Genomic DNA, 25732 nt, shown 5'->3' with positions numbered 1-25732 from the left:
GCTAGGGGTGCGCGAGTTCCCGGGTTCAAATCCCGGATGTGTCCGTGTTCAATATCTTGCATTCCACTTTTCTAATTACGGTGCATTGCCGGGAAGGCGCTCAATCACGTGACTGAAAAAGACTGAAAAATCAGTCACCGAGAGCTCTGCTTGCCCACTCGTTAAATCAGGACTGCCACCTTTGTGTACACAGGGAATCAAATGCTTAAAAATTCAACAGAAGTCTCACATAACAGATTATAAAACCATTCATTTCACAGTTGCTGTAGATCATAATCATATCCTGATGTAACTATCACTATTTAATCATATCCTGATGTAACTTTCAGTATTATCTGCTGTATTATTGAATTGTGGTTTGTCACACTTGAGAATTATTGTATTTCTTGTTCTTATTGTATGACTAATATTGTAACACTTGAATGTATTTGTATTTGCTTGCGATTGTAAGTCGCCCTGGATAAGGGCGTCTGCTACGAAATAAATAATAATAATAATAATCATACAGCAATGACTATTTTGGTAACATATGTTTGATTTTTTTCATGCGCCCATGTGTGTCTAAAACAATCCGGCTGCAGTAAGTTTTATCAGATGGTTGTTTAATTTAAAATATTTGATTTTGCAGCGCATGTAACTGCAACGCCATTGTTATGTGGCAGGACGAACAACAGGACCATATCAATCCTTAGAATGTGATTAATCATTCAACTCACGCTTCCATACATATTTGCAGTTTTCACGACAACGCATTATCAATGCATGATTCCAAATGAACACATTCGTTTGATGGGGCTTAATGTAGTGACTAATATCACCTCACAGATCATTATAACTCACAGTGATACTTTCAAAGTTATGCTTTTAAGACTATTAACCAGTAAGGCAAATTAGTTGGGGAATGTATTACGCTTTCTTCCAATGTTAAATGAAAAAGTTCAAAAAAGACTTGCGTTGGCCGGAAATCGAACCCGGGTCAACTGCTTGGAAGGCAGCTATGCTCACCACTATACCACCAACGCCTCCGTTCTCAAAATCACCTTCAAAGATTGAATTAAGCCACTGTAACGTTGGCTGCTGGGACAGGTCCCGTCTTGCCTCTACTCGATAAGCGTTAATACAGCGACTGGTGTTTGTGGGAGATTTTTATGGTGTTTATAGATTGATTATTTCTGTAATTATTATTTCATACACAGCAGGCTGGTGTGCATCATGCCTGTACTAACACGATGAAGCAATTATTGTATTCTATTTTCTTTCAAAAAGGTGCATGCCATGAAGATGGCGTGTGAAAAAAAAAAACAAGCTTCTCTGCCGTGTGAGGATTGCACCTGCCGTGACCCGGATTCGAACCGGGGTTGTTGCGGCCACAACGCAAAGTACTAACCACTATACGATCACGGCGAACTACCGAGAAGCTCGTGTTTGTTTTGTCAGCTGGGCACTCCGTGCTACACACACGGCAGAACAATTGCAGCAGGTCGCTGCTATGTGTTTTGTTTTATTGTTTTAATTAGGCTACTTTCATTTTTAGAATCTTTCGTTTCTTTCCCTGCACCAATCAGAGGATGATTCCCCTTTACCTGGCTCATTTCAAAGGCTGGTTTTAAAGACAAGGGGGAGTGGAATAGGAAGCAGGATGTAAGGGAACGGGAGGCTCTCGTGACGGCGGCGGTATGGCTGGTCGGCAGCCTGTGCTATGGCGGTGTGTTTACAATGATTCCGTGTGTGGTGTCCGAGTAGCGGCAGTAGTATTGAAGTGTAGCAGGTCTTTATATACAGATAGCGAAATTTATGTTATTTTCACTACGCCACCGTGTGTTTATTGAGGACAAGGACCTCGAGTGGTTGGTTCCCGCACAAACTCTTTTATCCAGGAGAAATCAAGCAATCATACTCCAAAAATAATCTTTACAAGTTTTAATTAATAATTGTTTTCAAAATCTCAAGCACATTAACAACAATGTAAACAATATGACAATTCCACTTTCACTTCACCATCTAACAATTGTCTAGTAGATACATATAGAGATGATACAATTAAACAAACTCTTAATCTAGCAGTTTCTTATTGTGAAGTTAATTCAACTAGTTACCACATATTATAGTATTGCAGTTTATATAAAATACTTGGATCTATCAGTTTTTTATAGTAAGGTTAATTAACCAGTTCAGCAAATCTGTTCTTTTTGTGGTACATACAAAGTAGACAACAACGTCAGCACTTGAATGGTCTCGTTACAATCTAGATTACATTTGTAAAGTACACAGTACCAATTTCCCCCAATCTATTTAAAATGAATATATAAAACAGCTGCGTGCGCGCAAGAATAAAATAAAATATAACAAATTGCAGGTCATCCCTTTGCAAAACAACGAAACACAGTTTTGTTTTGTTTATTTTTATGTGTATGTATGCATATCGAAACTAAATCCTATCTTAACAAGTTTCCTCATTTATAGCGACCACCTCTCGATGCCCATAGAAATGCTAGCCGCCAGGTAAAGCAAATCAGACTGCCCCTAACAGGCACACAGCAAGGTGACACTAATTCCTCAATACAGAGCATCTAGGTCTACGCTTCTTTGGAAGCTCGTGGAACCAAATCGCCGCCAGCATTTGGCTGTTTAATCTAGGGGTATGATTCTTGCTTCGGGTGCGCGAGTTCCCGGGTTCAAATCCCGGATGTGTCCGTGTTCAATATCTTGCATTACACTTTTCTAATTACGATGCATTGCCGGGAAGGCGCTCAATCACGTGACTGAAAAAGACTGAAAAATCAGTCACCGAGAGCTCTGCTTGCCCACTCGTTAAATCAGGACTGCCATCTTTGTGTACACAGGGAATCAAATGCTTAAAAATTCAACAGAAGTCTCACATAACAGATTATAAAACCATTCATTTTACAGTTGCTGTACATCATACAGCAATGACTATTTTGGTAACATATGTTTGATTTTTTTCATGCGCCCATGTGTGTCTAAAACAATCCGGCTGCAGTAAGTTTTATCAGATGGTTGTTTAATTTAAAATATTTGATTTTGCAGCGCATGTAACTGCAACGCCATTGTTATGTGGCAGGACGAACAACAGGACCATATCAATCCTTAGAATGTGATTAATCATTCAACTCACGCTTCCATACATATTTGCAGTTTTCACGACAACGCATTATCAATGCATGATTCCAAATGAACACATTCGTTTGATGGGGCTTAATGTAGTGACTAATATCACCTCACAGATCATTATATCTCACAGTGATACTTTCAAAGTTATGCTTTTAAGACTATTAACCAGAAAGGCAAATTAGTTGGGGAATGTATTACGCTTTCTTCCAATGTTAAATGAAAAAGTTCAAAAAAGACTTGCGTTGGCCGGGAACCCGGGTCAACTGCTTGGAAGGCAGTTATGCTCACCACTATACCACCAACGCCTCCGTTCTCGAAATCACCTTCAAAGATTGAATTAAGCCACTGTAACGTTGGCTGCTGGGACAGGTCCCGTCTTGCCTCTACTCGATAAGCGTTAATACAGCGACTGGTGTTTGTGGGAGATTTTTATGGTGTTTATAGATTGATTATTTCTGTAATTATTATTTCATACACAGCAGGCTGGTGTGCATCATGCCTGTACTAACACGATGAAGCAATTATTGTATTCTATTTTCTTTCAAAAAGGTGCATGCCATGAAGATGGCGTGTGAAAAAAAAGAACAAGCTTCTCTGCCGTGTGAGGATTGCACCTGCCGTGACCCGGATTCGAACCCGGGTTGTTGCGGCCACAACGCAAAGTACTAACCACTATACGATCACGGCGAACTACCGAGAAGCTCGTGTTTGTTTTGTTAGCTGGGCACTCCGTGCTACACACACGGCAGAACAATTGCAGCAGGTCGCTGCTATGTGTTTTGTTTTATTGTTTTAATTAGGCTACATTCATTTTTAGAATCTTTCGTTTCTTTCCCTGCGCCAATCAGAGGATGATTCCCCTTTACCTGGCTCATTTCAAAGGCTGGTTTTAAAGACAAGGGGGAGCGGAATAGGAAGCAGGATGTAAGGGAACGGGAGGCTCTCGTGACGGCGGCGGTATGGCTGGTCGGCAGCCTGTGCTATGGCGGTGTGTTTACAATGATTCCGTGTGTGGTGTCCGAGTAGCGGCAGTAGTATTGAAGTGTAGCAGGTCTTTATATACAGATAGCGAAATTTATGTTATTTTCACTACGCCACCTTGTGTTTATTGAGGACAAGGACCTCGAGTGGTTGGTTCCCGCACAAACTCTTTTATCCAGGAGAAATAAAGCAATCATACTCCAAAAATAATCTTTACAAGTTTTAATTTAGACGGTTTACTTGGCGCCATGACCAGGTGCTGCAATGTTTGGCCTTAGCATTGGAAGACAAGCGTAACATGACCAATAAGTTGCCACCTGTTCCATCAAAACATTACACACAAAAGACAACATTCCTCCGCCCAGGAGAGCAACCACCAAGAAAAGGTGTTAAAACCAATCCTCGCCCAGGACAACTGGAAGCTGCTAGAGACTGGAATATGCTGGCAGATGTTGGTCAACGGCTTATTTTTCCACCTGAGATTGCCACCACTAACCTTCGACCAGATATTGTCTTGTGGTCTGGATCAGCACGCCTTGTTCACCTGGTAGAGTTAACAGTGCCATGGGAGGATGCTGTAGATGAGGCGTATGAGAGGAAGAAACTGCGGTATGCTCAACTAGCCACTGAAGCGGAACAGCGAGGATGGAGAGTTCGGGTTTACCCAGTGGAAGTGGGTTGTCGAGGATTTGTGGCACACTCTACAACCCGGTTTCTCAGAGACGTCGGATTCAGTGGCCAAGAGTTGCGTCGCACAGTGAAGAACTTATCTGAAGCAGCAGAGAGGAGCAGCAACTGGCTGTGGTTGAGACGGAAAGATTCTGGCTGGGGACAGGTAAGTAAGCTGGGCTGAGTTGAGTGGGGGACGGAGGGGGGTGATGCTGGGACGCCAGAATCACCGTCGAGCCCTCTTGAGGTGTCGTGGGCTAGTCGACGAAACACTGAGGATGGAAGGTGCCCACTTGAAAACCCCAGAGATGTACCCTACTTAGCTCAATCCAGACGGTTGTCATGCTGATGCGCTGGGGAGGCCGCACTTTGGTTGATCCCCGGAGCCAGCATCGCAGCCGTTGTGTGTGCTGATGCGCCAGGGAGGCAAAATAAGCTGATCCCTGGAGCCAGCATTACACTTCAGCCATTAACACCAGACAGAAGGATATCTACATCATCATATGGAAGGAAACGTAAATGGATGGAGACACATATGGATCACATTAGTTTACTGTAAAGCTACGTCTTAGTTGGTGCTTATCTTGGCGAGAGCCGAGTTCAAATCAGCATGAAGTTTTAACATCTACTCTCGTGTAATGGAAATCTTGTTTTCAAAATCTCAAGCACATTAACAACAATGTAAACAATATGACAATTCCACTTTCACTTCACCATCTAACAATTGTCTAGTAGGTACATATAGAGATGATACAATTAAACAAACTCTTAATCTAGCAGTTTCTTATAGTGAAGTTAATTCAACTAGTTACCACATATTATAGTATTGCAGTTTATATAAAATACTTGGATCTATCAGTTATTTATAGTAAGGTTAATTAACCAGTTCAGCAAATCTGTTCTTTTTGTGGTACATACAAAGTAGACAACAACGTCAGCACTTGAATGGTCTCGTTACAATCTAGATTACATTTGTAAAGTACACAGTACCAATTTAGCCCCAATCTATTTAAAATGAATATATAAAACAGCTGCGTGCTCGCAAGAATAAAATAAAATATAACAAATTGCAGTGCATCCCTTTGCAAAACAACGAAACACAGTTTTGTTTTGTTTATTTTTTATATGTATGTATGCATATCGAAACTAAATCCTATCTTAACAAGTTTCCTCATTTATAGCGACCACCTCTCGATGCCCATAGAAATGCTAGCCGCCAGGTAAAGCAAATCAGACGGCCCCTAACAGGCACACAGCAAGGTGACACTAATTCCTCAATATTGAGCATCTAGGACTACGCTTCTTTGGAAGCTTGTGGAACCAAATCGCCGCCAGCATTTGGCTGTTTAATCTAGGGGTATGATTCTTGCTTCGGGTGCGCGAGTTCCCGGGATCAAATCCCGGATGTGTCCGTGTTCAATATCTTGCATTCCACTTTTCTAATTACGGTGCATTGCCGGGAAGGCGCTCAATCACGTGACTGAAAAAGAATGAAAAATCAGTCACCAAGAGCTCTGCTTGCCCACTCGTTATATCATGACTGCCACCTTTGTGTACACAGGGAATCAAATGCTTAAAAATTCAACAGAAGTCTCACATAACAGATTATAAAACCATTCATTTCACAGCTGCTGTAGATCATAATCATATCCTGATGTAACTATCACTATTTAATCATATCCTGATGTAACTTTCACTATTATCTGCTGTATTATTGAATTGTGGTTTGTCACACTTGAGAATTATTGTATTTCTTGTTCTTATTGTATGACTAATATTGTAACACTTGAATGTATTTGTATTTGCTTGCGATTGTAAGTCGCCCTGGATAAGGGCGTCTGCTACGAAATAAATAATAATAATAATAATAATCATACAGCAATGACTATTTTGGTAACATATGTTTGATTTTTTTCATGCGCCCATGTGTGTCTAAAACAATCCGGCTGCAGTAAGTTTTATCAGATGGTTGTTTAATTTTAAATATTTGATTTTGCAGCGCATGTAACTGCAACGCCATTGTTATGTGGCAGGACGAACAACAGGACCATATCAATCCTTAGAATGTGATTAATCATTCAACTCACGCTTCCATACATATTTGCAGTTTTCCCGACAACGCATTATCAATGCATGATTCCAAATGAACACATTCGTTTGATGGGGCTTAATGTAGTGACTAATATCACCTCACAGATCATTATAACTCACAGTGATACTTTCAAAGTTATGCTTTTAAGACTATTAACCAGTAAGGCAAATTAGTTGGGGAATGTATTACGCTTTATTCCAATGTTAAATGAAAAAGTTCAAAAAAGACTTGCGTTGGCCGGGAATCGAACCCGGGTCAACTGCTTGGAATGCAGCTATGCTCACCACTATACCACCAACGCCTCCGTTCTCAAAATCACCTTCAAAGATTGAATTAAGCCACTGTAACGTTGGCTGCTGGGACAGGTCCCGTCTTGCCTCTACTCGATAAGCGTTAATACAGTGACTGGTGTTTGTGGGAGATTTTTATGGTGTTTATAGATTGATTATTTCTGTAATTATTATTTCATACACAGCAGGCTGGTGTGCATTATGCCTGTACTAACACGATGAAGCAATTATTGTATACTATTTTCTTTCAAAAAGGTGAATGCCATGAAGATGGCGTGTGAAAAAAAAGAACAAGCTTCTCTGCCGTGTGAGGATTGCACCTGCCGTGACCCGGATTCGAACCGGGGTTGTTGCGGCCACAACGCAAAGTACTAACCACTATACGATCACGGCGAACTACCGAGAAGCTTGTGTTTGTTTTGTCAGCTGGGCACTCCGTGCTACACACACGGCAGAACAATTGCAGCAGGTCGCTGCTATGTGTTTTGTTTTATTGTTTTAATTAGGCTACTTTCATTTTAAGAATCTTTCGTTTCTTTCCCTGCGCCAATCAGAGGATGATTCCCCTTTACCTGGCTCATTTCAAAGGCTGGTTTTAAAGACAAGGGGGAGCGGAATAGGAAGCAGGATGTAAGGGAACGGGAGGCTCTCGTGACGGCGGCGGTATGGCTGGTCGGCAGCCTGTGCTATGGCGGTGTGTTTACAATGATTCCGTGTGTGGTGTCCGAGTAGCGGCAGTAGTATTGAAGTGTAGCAGGTCTTTATATACAGATAGCGAAATTTATGTTATTTTCACTACGCCACCGTGTGTTTATTGAGGACAAGGACCTCGAGTGGTTGGTTCCCGCACAAACTCTTTTATCCAGGAGAAATCAAGCAATCATTCTCCAAAAATAATCTTTACAAGTTTTAATTAATAATTGTTTTCAAAATCTCAAGCACATTAACAACAATGTAAACAATATGACAATTCCACTTTCACTTCACCATCTAACAATTGTCTAGTAGATACATATAGAGATGATACAATTAAACAAACTCTTAATCTAGCAGTTTCTTATAGTGAAGTTAATTCAACTAGTTACCACATATTATAGTATTGCAGTTTATATAAAATACTTGGATCTATCAGTTTTTTATAGTAAGGTTAATTAACCAGTTCAGCAAATCTGTTCTTTTTGTGGTACATACAAAGTAGACAACAACGTCAGCACTTGAATGGTCTCGTTACAATCTAGATTACATTTGTAAAGTACACAGTCCAATTTCCCCCAATCTATTTAAAATGAATATATAAAACAGCTGCGTGCTCGCAAGAATAAAATAAAATATAACAAATTGCAGTGCATCCCTTTGCAAAACAACGAAACACAGTTTTGTTTTGTTTATTTTTTATGTGTATGTATGCATATCGAAACTAAATCCTATCTTAACAAGTTTCCTCATTTATAGCGACCACCTCTCGATGCCCATAGAAATGCTAGCCGCCAGGTAAAGCAAATCAGACTGCCCCTAACAGGCACACAGCAAGGTGACACTAATTCCTCAATACAGAGCATCTAGGTCTACGCTTCTTTGGAAGCTCGTGGAACCAAATCGGCGCCAGCATTTGGCTGTTTAATCTAGGGGTATGATTCTTGCTTCGGGTGCGCGAGTTCCCGGGTTCAAATCCCGGATGTGTCCGTGTTCAATATCTTGCATTCCACTTTTCTAATTACGATGCATTGCCGGGAAGGCGCTCAATCACGTGACTGAAAAAGACTGAAAAATCAGTCACCGAGAGCTCTGCTTGCCCACTCGTTAAATCAGGACTGCCATCTTTGTGTACACAGGGAATCAAATGCTTAAAAATCCAACAGAAGTCTCACATAACAGATTATAAAACCATTCATTTCACAGTTGCTGTACATCATACAGCAATGACTATTTTGGTAACATATGTTTGATTTTTTTCATGCGCCCATGTGTGTCTAAAACAATCCTGCTGCAGTAAATTTTATCAGATGGTTGTTTAATTTTAAATATTTGATTTTGCAGCGCATGTAACTGCAACGCCATTGTTATGTGGCTTGACGAACAACAGGACCATATCAATCCTTAGAATGTGATTAATCATTCAACTCACGCTTCCATACATATTTGCAGTTTTCACGACAACGCATTATCAATGCATGATTCCAAATGAACACATTCGTTTGATGGGGCTTAATGTAGTGACTAATATCACCTCACAGATCATTATATCTCACAGTGATACTTTCAAAGTTATGCTTTTAAGACTATTAACCAGAAAGGCAAATTAGTTGGGGAATGTATTACGCTTTCTTCCAATGTTAAATGAAAAAGTTCAAAAAAGACTTGCGTTGGCCGGGAACCCGGGTCAACTGCTTGGAAGGCAGTTATGCTCACCACTATACCACCAACGCCTCCGTTCTCGAAATCACCTTCAAAGATTGAATTAAGCCACTGTAACGTTGGCTGCTGGGACAGGTCCCGTCTTGCCTCTACTCGATAAGCGTTAATACAGCGACTGGTGTTTGTGGGAGATTTTTATGGTGTTTATAGATTGATTATTTCTGTAATTATTATTTCATACACAGCAGGCTGGTGTGCATCATGCCTGTACTAACACGATGAAGCAATTATTGTATTCTATTTTCTTTCAAAAAGGTGCATGCCATGAAGATGGCGTGTGAAAAAAAAGAACAAGCTTCTCTGCCGTGTGAGGATTGCACCTGCCGTGACCCGGATTCGAACCCGGGTTGTTGCGGCCACAACGCAAAGTACTAACCACTATACGATCACGGCGAACTACCGAGAAGCTCGTGTTTGTTTTGTTAGCTGGGCACTCCGTGCTACACACACGGCAGAACAATTGCAGCAGGTCGCTGCTATGTGTTTTGTTTTATTGTTTTAATTAGGCTACATTCATTTTTAGAATCTTTCGTTTCTTTCCCTGCGCCAATCAGAGGATGATTCCCCTTTACCTGGCTCATTTCAAAGGCTGGTTTTAAAGACAAGGGGGAGCGGAATAGGAAGCAGGATGTAAGGGAACGGGAGGCTCTCGTGACGGCGGCGGTATGGCTGGTCGGCAGCCTGTGCTATGGCGGTGTGTTTACAATGATTCCGTGTGTGGTGTCCGAGTAGCGGCAGTAGTATTGAAGTGTAGCAGGTCTTTATATACAGATAGCGAAATTTATGTTATTTTCACTACGCCACCTTGTGTTTATTGAGGACAAGGACCTCGAGTGGTTGGTTCCCGCACAAACTCTTTTATCCAGGAGAAATAAAGCAATCATACTCCAAAAATAATCTTTACAAGTTTTAATTTAGACGGTTTACTTGGCGCCATGACCAGGTGCTGCAATGTTTGGCCTTAGCATTGGAAGACAAGCGTAACATGACCAATAAGTTGCCACCTGTTCCATCAAAACATTACACACAAAAGACAACATTCCTCCGCCCAGGAGAGCAACCACCAAGAAAAGGTGTTAAAACCAATCCTCGCCCAGGACAACTGGAAGCTGCTAGAGACTGGAATATGCTGGCAGATGTTGGTCAACGGCTTATTTTTCCACCTGAGATTGCCACCACTAACCTTCGACCAGATATTGTCTTGTGGTCTGGATCAGCACGCCTTGTTCACCTGGTAGAGTTAACAGTGCCATGGGAGGATGCTGTAGATGAGGCGTATGAGAGGAAGAAACTGCGGTATGCTCAACTAGCCACTGAAGCGGAACAGCGAGGATGGAGAGTTCGGGTTTACCCAGTGGAAGTGGGTTGTCGAGGATTTGTGGCACACTCTACAACCCGGTTTCTCAGAGACGTCGGATTCAGTGGCCAAGAGTTGCGTCGCACAGTGAAGAACTTATCTGAAGCAGCAGAGAGGAGCAGCAACTGGCTGTGGTTGAGACGGAAAGATTCTGGCTGGGGACAGGTAAGTAAGCTGGGCTGAGTTGAGTGGGGGACGGAGGGGGGTGATGCTGGGACGCCAGAATCACCGTCGAGCCCTCTTGAGGTGTCGTGGGCTAGTCGACGAAACACTGAGGATGGAAGGTGCCCACTTGAAAACCCCAGAGATGTACCCTACTTAGCTCAATCCAGACGGTTGTCATGCTGATGCGCTGGGGAGGCCGCACTTTGGTTGATCCCCGGAGCCAGCATCGCAGCCGTTGTGTGTGCTGATGCGCCAGGGAGGCAAAATAAGCTGATCCCTGGAGCCAGCATTACACTTCAGCCATTAACACCAGACAGAAGGATATCTACATCATCATATGGAAGGAAACGTAAATGGATGGAGACACATATGGATCACATTAGTTTACTGTAAAGCTACGTCTTAGTTGGTGCTTATCTTGGCGAGAGCCGAGTTCAAATCAGCATGAAGTTTTAACATCTACTCTCGTGTAATGGAAATCTTGTTTTCAAAATCTCAAGCACATTAACAACAATGTAAACAATATGACAATTCCACTTTCACTTCACCATCTAACAATTGTCTAGTAGGTACATATAGAGATGATACAATTAAACAAACTCTTAATCTAGCAGTTTCTTATAGTGAAGTTAATTCAACTAGTTACCACATATTATAGTATTGCAGTTTATATAAAATACTTGGATCTATCAGTTATTTATAGTAAGGTTAATTAACCAGTTCAGCAAATCTGTTCTTTTTGTGGTACATACAAAGTAGACAACAACGTCAGCACTTGAATGGTCTCGTTACAATCTAGATTACATTTGTAAAGTACACAGTACCAATTTAGCCCCAATCTATTTAAAATGAATATATAAAACAGCTGCGTGCTCGCAAGAATAAAATAAAATATAACAAATTGCAGTGCATCCCTTTGCAAAACAACGAAACACAGTTTTGTTTTGTTTATTTTTTATATGTATGTATGCATATCGAAACTAAATCCTATCTTAACAAGTTTCCTCATTTATAGCGACCACCTCTCGATGCCCATAGAAATGCTAGCCGCCAGGTAAAGCAAATCAGACGGCCCCTAACAGGCACACAGCAAGGTGACACTAATTCCTCAATATTGAGCATCTAGGACTACGCTTCTTTGGAAGCTTGTGGAACCAAATCGCCGCCAGCATTTGGCTGTTTAATCTAGGGGTATGATTCTTGCTTCGGGTGCGCGAGTTCCCGGGATCAAATCCCGGATGTGTCCGTGTTCAATATCTTGCATTCCACTTTTCTAATTACGGTGCATTGCCGGGAAGGCGCTCAATCACGTGACTGAAAAAGACTGAAAAATCAGTCACCAAGAGCTCTGCTTGCCCACTCGTTAAATCATGACTGCCACCTTTGTGTACACAGGGAATCAAATGCTTAAAAATTCAACAGAAGTCTCACATAACAGATTATAAAACCATTCATTTCACAGCTGCTGTAGATCATAATCATATCCTGATGTAACTATCACTATTTAATCATATCCTGATGTAACTTTCACTATTATCTGCTGTATTATTGAATTGTGGTTTGTCACACTTGAGAATTATTGTATTTCTTGTTCTTATTGTATGACTAATATTGTAACACTTGAATGTATTTGTATTTGCTTGCGATTGTAAGTCGCCCTGGATAAGGGCGTCTGCTACGAAATAAATAATAATAATAATAATAATCATACAGCAATGACTATTTTGGTAACATATGTTTGATTTTTTTCATGCGCCCATGTGTGTCTAAAACAATCCGGCTGCAGTAAGTTTTATCAGATGGTTGTTTAATTTTAAATATTTGATTTTGCAGCGCATGTAACTGCAACGCCATTGTTATGTGGCAGGACGAACAACAGGACCATATCAATCCTTAGAATGTGATTAATCATTCAACTCACGCTTCCATACATATTTGCAGTTTTCCCGACAACGCATTATCAATGCATGATTCCAAATGAACACATTCGTTTGATGGGGCTTAATGTAGTGACTAATATCACCTCACAGATCATTATAACTCACAGTGATACTTTCAAAGTTATGCTTTTAAGACTATTAACCAGTAAGGCAAATTAGTTGGGGAATGTATTACGCTTTATTCCAATGTTAAATGAAAAAGTTCAAAAAAGACTTGCGTTGGCCGGGAATCGAACCCGGGTCAACTGCTTGGAAGGCAGCTATGCTCACCACTATACCACCAACGCCTCCGTTCTCAAAATCACCTTCAAAGATTGAATTAAGCCACTGTAACGTTGGCTGCTGGGACAGGTCCCGTCTTGCCTCTACTCGATAAGCGTTAATACAGTGACTGGTGTTTGTGGGAGATTTTTATGGTGTTTATAGATTGATTATTTCTGTAATTATTATTTCATACACAGCAGGCTGGTGTGCATTATGCCTGTACTAACACGATGAAGCAATTATTGTATACTATTTTCTTTCAAAAAGGTGAATGCCATGAAGATGGCGTGTGAAAAAAAAGAACAAGCTTCTCTGCCGTGTGAGGATTGCACCTGCCGTGACCCGGATTCGAACCGGGGTTGTTGCGGCCACAACGCAAAGTACTAACCACTATACGATCACGGCGAACTACCGAGAAGCTTGTGTTTGTTTTGTCAGCTGGGCACTCCGTGCTACACACACGGCAGAACAATTGCAGCAGGTCGCTGCTATGTGTTTTGTTTTATTGTTTTAATTAGGCTACTTTCATTTTAAGAATCTTTCGTTTCTTTCCCTGCGCCAATCAGAGGATGATTCCCCTTTACCTGGCTCATTTCAAAGGCTGGTTTTAAAGACAAGGGGGAGCGGAATAGGAAGCAGGATGTAAGGGAACGGGAGGCTCTCGTGACGGCGGCGGTATGGCTGGTCGGCAGCCTGTGCTATGGCGGTGTGTTTACAATGATTCCGTGTGTGGTGTCCGAGTAGCGGCAGTAGTATTGAAGTGTAGCAGGTCTTTATATACAGATAGCGAAATTTATGTTATTTTCACTACGCCACCGTGTGTTTATTGAGGACAAGGACCTCGAGTGGTTGGTTCCCGCACAAACTCTTTTATCCAGGAGAAATCAAGCAATCATTCTCCAAAAATAATCTTTACAAGTTTTAATTAATAATTGTTTTCAAAATCTCAAGCACATTAACAACAATGTAAACAATATGACAATTCCACTTTCACTTCACCATCTAACAATTGTCTAGTAGATACATATAGAGATGATACAATTAAACAAACTCTTAATCTAGCAGTTTCTTATAGTGAAGTTAATTCAACTAGTTACCACATATTATAGTATTGCAGTTTATATAAAATACTTGGATCTATCAGTTTTTTATAGTAAGGTTAATTAACCAGTTCAGCAAATCTGTTCTTTTTGTGGTACATACAAAGTAGACAACAACGTCAGCACTTGAATGGTCTCGTTACAATCTAGATTACATTTGTAAAGTACACAGTCCAATTTCCCCCAATCTATTTAAAATGAATATATAAAACAGCTGCGTGCTCGCAAGAATAAAATAAAATATAACAAATTGCAGTGCATCCCTTTGCAAAACAACGAAACACAGTTTTGTTTTGTTTATTTTTTATGTGTATGTATGCATATCGAAACTAAATCCTATCTTAACAAGTTTCCTCATTTATAGCGACCACCTCTCGATGCCCATAGAAATGCTAGCCGCCAGGTAAAGCAAATCAGACTGCCCCTAACAGGCACACAGCAAGGTGACACTAATTCCTCAATACAGAGCATCTAGGTCTACGCTTCTTTGGAAGCTCGTGGAACCAAATCGGCGCCAGCATTTGGCTGTTTAATCTAGGGGTATGATTCTTGCTTCGGGTGCGCGAGTTCCCGGGTTCAAATCCCGGATGTGTCCGTGTTCAATATCTTGCATTCCACTTTTCTAATTACGATGCATTGCCGGGAAGGCGCTCAATCACGTGACTGAAAAAGACTGAAAAATCAGTCACCGAGAGCTCTGCTTGCCCACTCGTTAAATCAGGACTGCCATCTTTGTGTACACAGGGAATCAAATGCTTAAAAATCCAACAGAAGTCTAACAGATTATAAAACCATTCATTTCACAGTTGCTGTACATCATACAGCAATGACTATTTTGGTAACATATGTTTGATTTTTTTCATGCGCCCATGTGTGTCTAAAACAATCCTGCTGCAGTAAATTTTATCAGATGGTTGTTTAATTTTAAATATTTGATTTTGCAGCGCATGTAACTGCAACGCCATTGTTATGTGGCTTGACGAACAACAGGACCATATCAATCCTTAGAATGTGATTAATCATTCAACTCACGCTTCCATACATATTTGCAGTTTTCACGACAACGCATTATCAATGCATGATTCCAAATGAACACATTCGTTTGATGGGGCTTAATGTAGTGACTAATATCACCTCACAGATCATTATATCTCACAGTGATACTTTCAAAGTTATGCTTTTAAGACTATTAACCAGAAAGGCAAATTAGTTGGGGAATGTATTACGCTTTCTTCCAATGTTAAATGAAAAAGTTCAAAAAAGACTTGCGTTGGCCGGGAACCCGGGTCAACTGCTTGGAAGGCAGTTATGCTCACCACTATACCACCAACGCCTCCGTTCTCGAAATCACCTTCAAAGATTGAATTAAGCCACTGTAACGTTGGCTGCTGGGACAGGTCCCGTCTTGCCTCTACTCGATAAGCGTTAATACAGCGACTGGTGTTTGTGGGAGATTTTTATGGTGTTTATAGATTGATTATTTCTGTAATTATTATTTCATACACAGCAGGCTGGTGTGCATCATGCCTGTACTAACACGATGAAGCAATTATTGTATTCTATTTTCTTTCAAAAAGGTGCATGCCATGAAGATGGCGTGTGAAAAAAAAGAACAAGCTTCTCTGCCGTGTGAGGATTGCACCTGCCGTGACCCGGATTCGAACCCGGGTTGTTGCGGCCACAACGCAAAGTACTAACCACTATACGATCACGGCGAACTACCGAGAAGCTCGTGTTTGTTTTGTTAGCTGGGCACTCCGTGCTACACACACGGCAGAACAATTGCAGCAGGTCGCTGCTATGTGTTTTGTTTTATTGTTTTAATTAGGCTACATTCATTTTTAGAATCTTTCGTTTCTTTCCCTGCGCCAATCAGAGGATGATTCCCCTTTACCTGGCTCATTTCAAAGGCTGGTTTTAAAGACAAGGGGGAGCGGAATAGGAAGCAGGATGTAAGGGAACGGGAGGCTCTCGTGACGGCGGCGGTATGGCTGGTCGGCAGCCTGTGCTATGGCGGTGTGTTTACAATGATTCCGTGTGTGGTGTCCGAGTAGCGGCAGTAGTATTGAAGTGTAGCAGGTCTTTATATACAGATAGCGAAATTTATGTTATTTTCACTACGCCACCTTGTGTTTATTGAGGACAAGGACCTCGAGTGGTTGGTTCCCGCACAAACTCTTTTATCCAGGAGAAATAAAGCAATCATACTCCAAAAATAATCTTTACAAGTTTTAATTTAGACGGTTTACTTGGCGCCATGACCAGGTGCTGCAATGTTTGGCCTTAGCATTGGAAGACAAGCGTAACATGACCAATAAGTTGCCACCTGTTCCATCAAAACATTACACACAAAAGACAACATTCCTCCGCCCAGGAGAGCAACCACCAAGAAAAGGTGTTAAAACCAATCCTCGCCCAGGACAACTGGAAGCTGCTAGAGACTGGAATATGCTGGCAGATGTTGGTCAACGGCTTATTTTTCCACCTGAGATTGCCACCACTAACCTTCGACCAGATATTGTCTTGTGGTCTGGATCAGCACGCCTTGTTCACCTGGTAGAGTTAACAGTGCCATGGGAGGATGCTGTAGATGAGGCGTATGAGAGGAAGAAACTGCGGTATGCTCAACTAGCCACTGAAGCGGAACAGCGAGGATGGAGAGTTCGGGTTTACCCAGTGGAAGTGGGTTGTCGAGGATTTGTGGCACACTCTACAACCCGGTTTCTCAGAGACGTCGGATTCAGTGGCCAAGAGTTGCGTCGCACAGTGAAGAACTTATCTGAAGCAGCAGAGAGGAGCAGCAACTGGCTGTGGTTGAGACGGAAAGATTCTGGCTGGGGACAGGTAAGTAAGCTGGGCTGAGTTGAGTGGGGGACGGAGGGGGGTGATGCTGGGACGCCAGAATCACCGTCGAGCCCTCTTGAGGTGTCGTGGGCTAGTCGACGAAACACTGAGGATGGAAGGTGCCCACTTGAAAACCCCAGAGATGTACCCTACTTAGCTCAATCCAGACGGTTGTCATGCTGATGCGCTGGGGAGGCCGCACTTTGGTTGATCCCCGGAGCCAGCATCGCAGCCGTTGTGTGTGCTGATGCGCCAGGGAGGCAAAATAAGCTGATCCCTGGAGCCAGCATTACACTTCAGCCATTAACACCAGACAGAAGGATATCTACATCATCATATGGAAGGAAACGTAAATGGATGGAGACACATATGGATCACATTAGTTTACTGTAAAGCTACGTCTTAGTTGGTGCTTATCTTGGCGAGAGCCGAGTTCAAATCAGCATGAAGTTTTAACATCTACTCTCGTGTAATGGAAATCTTGTTTTCAAAATCTCAAGCACATTAACAACAATGTAAACAATATGACAATTCCACTTTCACTTCACCATCTAACAATTGTCTAGTAGGTACATATAGAGATGATACAATTAAACAAACTCTTAATCTAGCAGTTTCTTATAGTGAAGTTAATTCAACTAGTTACCACATATTATAGTATTGCAGTTTATATAAAATACTTGGATCTATCAGTTATTTATAGTAAGGTTAATTAACCAGTTCAGCAAATCTGTTCTTTTTGTGGTACATACAAAGTAGACAACAACGTCAGCACTTGAATGGTCTCGTTACAATCTAGATTACATTTGTAAAGTACACAGTACCAATTTAGCCCCAATCTATTTAAAATGAATATATAAAACAGCTGCGTGCTCGCAAGAATAAAATAAAATATAACAAATTGCAGTGCATCCCTTTGCAAAACAACGAAACACAGTTTTGTTTTGTTTATTTTTTATATGTATGTATGCATATCGAAACTAAATCCTATCTTAACAAGTTTCCTCATTTATAGCGACCACCTCTCGATGCCCATAGAAATGCTAGCCGCCAGGTAAAGCAAATCAGACGGCCCCTAACAGGCACACAGCAAGGTGACACTAATTCCTCAATATTGAGCATCTAGGACTACGCTTCTTTGGAAGCTTGTGGAACCAAATCGCCGCCAGCATTTGGCTGTTTAATCTAGGGGTATGATTCTTGCTTCGGGTGCGCGAGTTCCCGGGATCAAATCCCGGATGTGTCCGTGTTCAATATCTTGCATTCCACTTTTCTAATTACGGTGCATTGCCGGGAAGGCGCTCAATCACGTGACTGAAAAAGACTGAAAAATCAGTCACCAAGAGCTCTGCTTGCCCACTCGTTAAATCATGACTGCCACCTTTGTGTACACAGGGAATCAAATGCTTAAAAATTCAACAGAAGTCTCACATAACAGATTATAAAACCATTCATTTCACAGCTGCTGTAGATCATAATCATATCCTGATGTAACTATCACTATTTAATCATATCCTGATGTAACTTTCACTATTATCTGCTGTATTATTGAATTGTGGTTTGTCACACTTGAGAATTATTGTATTTCTTGTTCTTATTGTATGACTAATATTGTAACACTTGAATGTATTTGTATTTGCTTGCGATTGTAAGTCGCCCTGGATAAGGGCGTCTGCTACGAAATAAATAATAATAATAATAATAATCATACAGCAATGACTATTTTGGTAACATATGTTTGATTTTTTTCATGCGCCCATGTGTGTCTAAAACAATCCGGCTGCAGTAAGTTTTATCAGATGGTTGTTTAATTTTAAATATTTGATTTTGCAGCGCATGTAACTGCAACGCCATTGTTATGTGGCAGGACGAACAACAGGACCATATCAATCCTTAGAATGTGATTAATCATTCAACTCACGCTTCCATACATATTTGCAGTTTTCCCGACAACGCATTATCAATGCATGATTCCAAATGAACACATTCGTTTGATGGGGCTTAATGTAGTGACTAATATCACCTCACAGATCATTATAACTCACAGTGATACTTTCAAAGTTATGCTTTTAAGACTATTAACCAGTAAGGCAAATTAGTTGGGGAATGTATTACGCTTTATTCCAATGTTAAATGAAAAAGTTCAAAAAAGACTTGCGTTGGCCGGGAATCGAACCCGGGTCAACTGCTTGGAAGGCAGCTATGCTCACCACTATACCACCAACGCCTCCGTTCTCAAAATCACCTTCAAAGATTGAATTAAGCCACTGTAACGTTGGCTGCTGGGACAGGTCCCGTCTTGCCTCTACTCGATAAGCGTTAATACAGTGACTGGTGTTTGTGGGAGATTTTTATGGTGTTTATAGATTGATTATTTCTGTAATTATTATTTCATACACAGCAGGCTGGTGTGCATTATGCCTGTACTAACACGATGAAGCAATTATTGTATACTATTTTCTTTCAAAAAGGTGAATGCCATGAAGATGGCGTGTGAAAAAAAAGAACAAGCTTCTCTGCCGTGTGAGGATTGCACCTGCCGTGACCCGGATTCGAACCGGGGTTGTTGCGGCCACAACGCAAAGTACTAACCACTATACGATCACGGCGAACTACCGAGAAGCTTGTGTTTGTTTTGTCAGCTGGGCACTCCGTGCTACACACACGGCAGAACAATTGCAGCAGGTCGCTGCTATGTGTTTTGTTTTATTGTTTTAATTAGGCTACTTTCATTTTAAGAATCTTTCGTTTCTTTCCCTGCGCCAATCAGAGGATGATTCCCCTTTACCTGGCTCATTTCAAAGGCTGGTTTTAAAGACAAGGGGGAGCGGAATAGGAAGCAGGATGTAAGGGAACGGGAGGCTCTCGTGACGGCGGCGGTATGGCTGGTCGGCAGCCTGTGCTATGGCGGTGTGTTTACAATGATTCCGTGTGTGGTGTCCGAGTAGCGGCAGTAGTATTGAAGTGTAGCAGGTCTTTATATACAGATAGCGAAATTTATGTTATTTTCACTACGCCACCGTGTGTTTATTGAGGACAAGGACCTCGAGTGGTTGGTTCCCGCACAAACTCTTTTATCCAGGAGAAATCAAGCAATCATTCTCCAAAAATAATCTTTACAAGTTTTAATTAATAATTGTTTTCAAAATCTCAAGCACATTAACAACAATGTAAACAATATGACAATTCCACTTTCACTTCACCATCTAACAATTGTCTAGTAGATACATATAGAGATGATACAATTAAACAAACTCTTAATCTAGCAGTTTCTTATAGTGAAGTTAATTCAACTAGTTACCACATATTATAGTATTGCAGTTTATATAAAATACTTGGATCTATCAGTTTTTTATAGTAAGGTTAATTAACCAGTTCAGCAAATCTGTTCTTTTTGTGGTACATACAAAGTAGACAACAACGTCAGCACTTGAATGGTCTCGTTACAATCTAGATTACATTTGTAAAGTACACAGTCCAATTTCCCCCAATCTATTTAAAATGAATATATAAAACAGCTGCGTGCTCGCAAGAATAAAATAAAATATAACAAATTGCAGTGCATCCCTTTGCAAAACAACGAAACACAGTTTTGTTTTGTTTATTTTTTATGTGTATGTATGCATATCGAAACTAAATCCTATCTTAACAAGTTTCCTCATTTATAGCGACCACCTCTCGATGCCCATAGAAATGCTAGCCGCCAGGTAAAGCAAATCAGACTGCCCCTAACAGGCACACAGCAAGGTGACACTAATTCCTCAATACAGAGCATCTAGGTCTACGCTTCTTTGGAAGCTCGTGGAACCAAATCGGCGCCAGCATTTGGCTGTTTAATCTAGGGGTATGATTCTTGCTTCGGGTGCGCGAGTTCCCGGGTTCAAATCCCGGATGTGTCCGTGTTCAATATCTTGCATTCCACTTTTCTAATTACGATGCATTGCCGGGAAGGCGCTCAATCACGTGACTGAAAAAGACTGAAAAATCAGTCACCGAGAGCTCTGCTTGCCCACTCGTTAAATCAGGACTGCCATCTTTGTGTACACAGGGAATCAAATGCTTAAAAATCCAACAGAAGTCTCACATAACAGATTATAAAACCATTCATTTCACAGTTGCTGTACATCATACAGCAATGACTATTTTGGTAACATATGTTTGATTTTTTTCATGCGCCCATGTGTGTCTAAAACAATCCTGCTGCAGTAAATTTTATCAGATGGTTGTTTAATTTTAAATATTTGATTTTGCAGCGCATGTAACTGCAACGCCATTGTTATGTGGCTTGACGAACAACAGGACCATATCAATCCTTAGAATGTGATTAATCATTCAACTCACGCTTCCATACATATTTGCAGTTTTCCCGACAACGCATTATCAATGCATGATTCCAAATGAACACATTCGTTTGATGGGGCTTAATGTAGTGACTAATATCACCTCACAGATCATTATAACTCACAGTGATACTTTCAAAGTTATGCTTTTAAGACTATTAACCAGTAAGGCAAATTAGTTGGGGAATGTATTACGCTTTATTCCAATGTTAAATGAAAAAGTTCAAAAAAGACTTGCGTTGGCCGGGAATCGAACCCGGGTCAACTGCTTGGAAGGCAGCTATGCTCACCACTATACCACCAACGCCTCCGTTCTCAAAATCACCTTCAAAGATTGAATTAAGCCACTGTAACGTTGGCTGCTGGGACAGGTCCCGTCTTGCCTCTACTCGATAAGCGTTAATACAGTGACTGGTGTTTGTGGGAGATTTTTATGGTGTTTATAGATTGATTATTTCTGTAATTATTATTTCATACACAGCAGGCTGGTGTGCATTATGTCTGTACTAACACGATGAAGCAATTATTGTATACTATTTTCTTTCAAAAAGGTGAATGCCATGAAGATGGCGTGTGAAAAAAAAGAACAAGCTTCTCTGCCGTGTGAGGATTGCACCTGCCGTGACCCGGATTCGAACCGGGGTTGTTGCGGCCACAACGCAAAGTACTAACCACTATACGATCACGGCGAACTACCGAGAAGCTTGTGTTTGTTTTGTCAGCTGGGCACTCCGTGCTACACACACGGCAGAACAATTGCAGCAGGTCGCTGCTATGTGTTTTGTTTTATTGTTTTAATTAGGCTATTTTCATTTTTAGAATCTTTCGTTTCTTTCCCTGCGCCAATCAGAGGATGATTCCCCTTTACCTGGCTCATTTCAAATTCTGGTTTTAAAGACAAGGGGGAGCGGAATAGGAAGCAGGATGTAAGGGAACGGGAGGCTCTCGTGACGGCGGCGGTATGGCTGGTCGGCAGCCTGTGCTATGGCGGTGTGTTTACAATGATTCCGTGTGTGGTGTCCGAGTAGCGGCAGTAGTATTGAAGTGTAGCAGGTCTTTATATACAGATAGCGAAATTTATGTTATTTTCACTACACCACCGTGTGTTTATTGAGGACAAGGACCTCGAGTGGTTGGTTCCCACACAAACTCTTTTATCCAGGAGAAATCAAGCAATCATACTCCAAAAATAATCTTTACAAGTTTTAATTAATAATTGTTTTCAAAATCTCAAGCACATTAACAACAATGTAAACAATATGACAATTCCACTTTCACTTCACCATCTAACAATTGTCTAGTAGATACATATAGAGATATACAATTAAACAAACTCTTAATCTAGCAGTTTCTTATAGTGATTTCCATTACACGAGAGTAGATGTTAAAACTTCATGCTGATTTGAACTCGGCTCTCGCCAAGATAAGCACCAACTAAGACGTAGCTTTACAGTAAACTAATGTGATCCATATGCGTCTCCATCCATTTACGTTTCCTTCCATATGATGATGTAGATATCCTTCTGTCTGGTGTTAATGGCTGAAGTGTAATGCTGGCTCCAGGGATCAGCTTATTTTGCCTCCCTGGCGCATCAGCACACACAACGGCTGCGATGCTGGCTCCGGGGATCAACCAAAGTGCGGCCTCCCCAGCGCATCAGCATGACAACCGTCTGGATTGAGCTAAGTAGGGTACATCTCTGGGGTTTTCAAGTGGGCACCTTCCATCCTCAGTGTTTCGTCGACTAGCCCACGACACCTCAAGAGGGCTCGACGGTGATTCTGGCGTCCCAGCATCACCCCCCTCCGTCCCCCACTCAACTCAGCCCAGCTTACTTACCTGTCCCCAGCCAGAATCTTTCCGTCTCAACCACAGCCAGTTGCTGCTCCTCTCTGCTGCTTCAGATAAGTTCTTCACTGTGCGACGCAACTCTTGGCCACTGAATCCGACGTCTCTGAGAAACCGGGTTGTAGAGTGTGCCACAAATCCTCGACAACCCACTTCCACTGGGTAAACCCGAACTCTCCATCCTCGCTGTTCCGCTTCAGTGGCTAGTTGAGCATACCACAGTTTCCATTCTCCCTGCTTGGCCTGGGAAATGTCCTTTATACACCTCATCCTCTCCTCCTGCTTTTGCACCTCGTTGACTACCAGCTTCCTTCTTTGAGCTGGGGCCGCCTTGTGCCATGTAGGAGGAGTTGAACTGAAACCAAGACCCCCTCTTCCATGCTGAACTTGCCCCATGATATCACCAATTCGAAGGGCAGCCTTTGCATCTTCCACAGCTTTCTTTGCCGCCCACTTTCTTCCAGTTTTCAACACAGGTGCTGCCTCCCTTACGCATTTATCGCGTGACTCTACTAATGTCATTTCCAGTCTGACCTTGGCGCACTTAAACTCCTCGGTTAGAGCAGAGACTGGTAGCTGCAGTATTCCTTTACCATAAAGTCCCACTCTGCTGAGGCAGCGTGGAACTCCCAACCATTTCCTGATGTATGAACTGATTAAAGCTTCCAGCTTCTCTACTGTTGTCAAAGAAACCTCGTACACAGTCAGTGGCCACAGCAACCTCGGCAGTAGACCAAACTGAAAGCACCAGAGTTTTAGTTTACCTGGTAGAGCGCAGCTGTCTATGCTCTTCAACCCTTCCACTGCTTGTTGTCTAACTTCTCCCACACGAACTGTGTCCTTTAGATCCCCGTCGTACCATCTCCCAAGACTCTTCACTGGCTTCTCAGACACTGTTGGTATTGCCTCACCATTAATGAAGAATGTTTTATCTACTACTTTGCCTTTAATTATAGAGATGCTCCTTGATTTAGTGGGCTTGAATTGCATTCGTGCCCATTCAATGTTATTGGTTAATTTGCCCAATAATCGATTAGTGCAGGCTACTGTTGTAGTCATGGTTGTCATGTCATCCATGTATGCTCGAATTGGTGGTAGTCGCATTCCAGAAGCCAAGCGCTCTCCTCCTACTACCCATTTTGATGCCCTAATGATTACTTCCATTGCCATGGTAAAAGCCAGTGGAGAAATGGTGCATCCTGCCATTATTCCAACCTCTAGGCATTGCCATGTAGTGCTGAATTCTGAAGTTGAAAAACTGAATTGCAAATCTCCAAAATAGGCTTTCACTAAATTTGTTATTGTCATCGGTACACTGAAAAAATCAAATGCTGCCCAAAGTAGTTCATGTGGCACTGAACCATATGCATTAGCCAAATCCAGGAATGTCACATGGAGCTCCTTCCTCTCCTTTTTAGCTGATTGAATTTGTTGCCAGATCACATTGATGTGTTCTAAGCAACCTGGGAAACCTGGAATGCCCGCTTTTTGTATTGAAGTGTCAATGAAGCAGTTCTTTAATAGGTAAGCTGACAATCTCTGAGCAATAATGCTGAAGAAAATCTTGCCTTCTACGTTTAATAGGGAAATGGGACGGAACTGACTGATGCTTGTAGAATCTTTTTCTTTAGGTATAAAGACTCCACCTGCTCGGCGCCATGCTCTTGGTACAACCTGTTTTTCCCATGCCACTTTCATCAATTTCCACAAAATTCGTAGAACTCCTGAAGCACTCTTGTACACTCTGTACGGAACTCCATTAGGCCCTGGAGATGATGAAGCCCTTGCTTTTTTCACAGCTTGCTCTATTTCTTTCCACTTAGGTGCACAGTCCTCCATTTGGTATTCTGGTGGATTGATAGGTGGGATGTCTGACGGAATTGACATAGGCTCCTGCCTTTTTGAATCTGTATGTGTTTCCTCCAAATATCTCTCCAGCTCAACCTTAGATGCTTTTAGTGTGCCATTCTTCTCACTGGTGAATAACTTCTTTACAAATTTGAATGGGTCTTTATAAAAGTTAGCTCTCGCACGCTCCTTCTTTTTGTAGCGTTTCCGTAGGCGCTCAGCTCTGCGCAATGTTGCAAGCTTATCTTTTATGACCCTTTGTAAGAGATTGAGTCCCTCCTTCTGACTTTGTTCTGCTCTTCTCCATTGGTTCCTCAGCTGTCTCCTTTCTCTAACTAAGCGTTCAATCTCCTGCTGCCGTCTAGACTTTCCAGGAATAGTTTGTACTTTTTCCTTCCTTTTTTCAACTCCAAACCTCTCACTTCCATATGCGTAGATGATGTCCC

General features: G+C 41.7%; 10 non-coding genes across 10 annotated transcripts; all 10 read right to left on the bottom strand.

The window, feature by feature from the left end:
- Positions 1-950: 950 nt before the first annotated feature.
- trnag-ucc (transfer RNA glycine (anticodon UCC)) lies at positions 951-1022 on the bottom strand. Its single transcript has one exon. It is a non-coding gene; the product is annotated as a tRNA-Gly (tRNA).
- A 310-nt stretch (positions 1023-1332) lies between these two features.
- Positions 1333-1404, bottom strand: trnah-gug (transfer RNA histidin (anticodon GUG)). Its single transcript has one exon. It is a non-coding gene; the product is annotated as a tRNA-His (tRNA).
- Positions 1405-7103: 5699 nt separating this feature from the next.
- Positions 7104-7175, bottom strand: trnag-ucc (transfer RNA glycine (anticodon UCC)). Its single transcript has one exon. It is a non-coding gene; the product is annotated as a tRNA-Gly (tRNA).
- Positions 7176-7485: 310 nt separating this feature from the next.
- On the bottom strand, positions 7486-7557 carry trnah-gug (transfer RNA histidin (anticodon GUG)). The gene has a single exon. It is a non-coding gene; the product is annotated as a tRNA-His (tRNA).
- A 5699-nt stretch (positions 7558-13256) lies between these two features.
- Positions 13257-13328, bottom strand: trnag-ucc (transfer RNA glycine (anticodon UCC)). The gene has a single exon. It is a non-coding gene; the product is annotated as a tRNA-Gly (tRNA).
- Positions 13329-13638: 310 nt separating this feature from the next.
- Positions 13639-13710, bottom strand: trnah-gug (transfer RNA histidin (anticodon GUG)). The gene has a single exon. It is a non-coding gene; the product is annotated as a tRNA-His (tRNA).
- A 5694-nt stretch (positions 13711-19404) lies between these two features.
- Positions 19405-19476, bottom strand: trnag-ucc (transfer RNA glycine (anticodon UCC)). Its single transcript has one exon. It is a non-coding gene; the product is annotated as a tRNA-Gly (tRNA).
- Positions 19477-19786: 310 nt separating this feature from the next.
- Positions 19787-19858, bottom strand: trnah-gug (transfer RNA histidin (anticodon GUG)). The gene has a single exon. It is a non-coding gene; the product is annotated as a tRNA-His (tRNA).
- Positions 19859-21824: 1966 nt separating this feature from the next.
- trnag-ucc (transfer RNA glycine (anticodon UCC)) lies at positions 21825-21896 on the bottom strand. The gene has a single exon. It is a non-coding gene; the product is annotated as a tRNA-Gly (tRNA).
- A 310-nt stretch (positions 21897-22206) lies between these two features.
- On the bottom strand, positions 22207-22278 carry trnah-gug (transfer RNA histidin (anticodon GUG)). The gene has a single exon. It is a non-coding gene; the product is annotated as a tRNA-His (tRNA).
- Between the last annotated feature and the right edge of the window lie 3454 nt (positions 22279-25732).

This window comes from Acipenser ruthenus, chromosome 50 (genome assembly GCF_902713425.1).
Source record: "Acipenser ruthenus chromosome 50, fAciRut3.2 maternal haplotype, whole genome shotgun sequence".
Lineage (NCBI taxonomy): Eukaryota > Metazoa > Chordata > Actinopteri > Acipenseriformes > Acipenseridae > Acipenser > Acipenser ruthenus.
The sequence above is the reverse complement of the archived record's forward strand: the minus strand, read 5'-3'. Positions and strand labels throughout refer to the sequence as shown.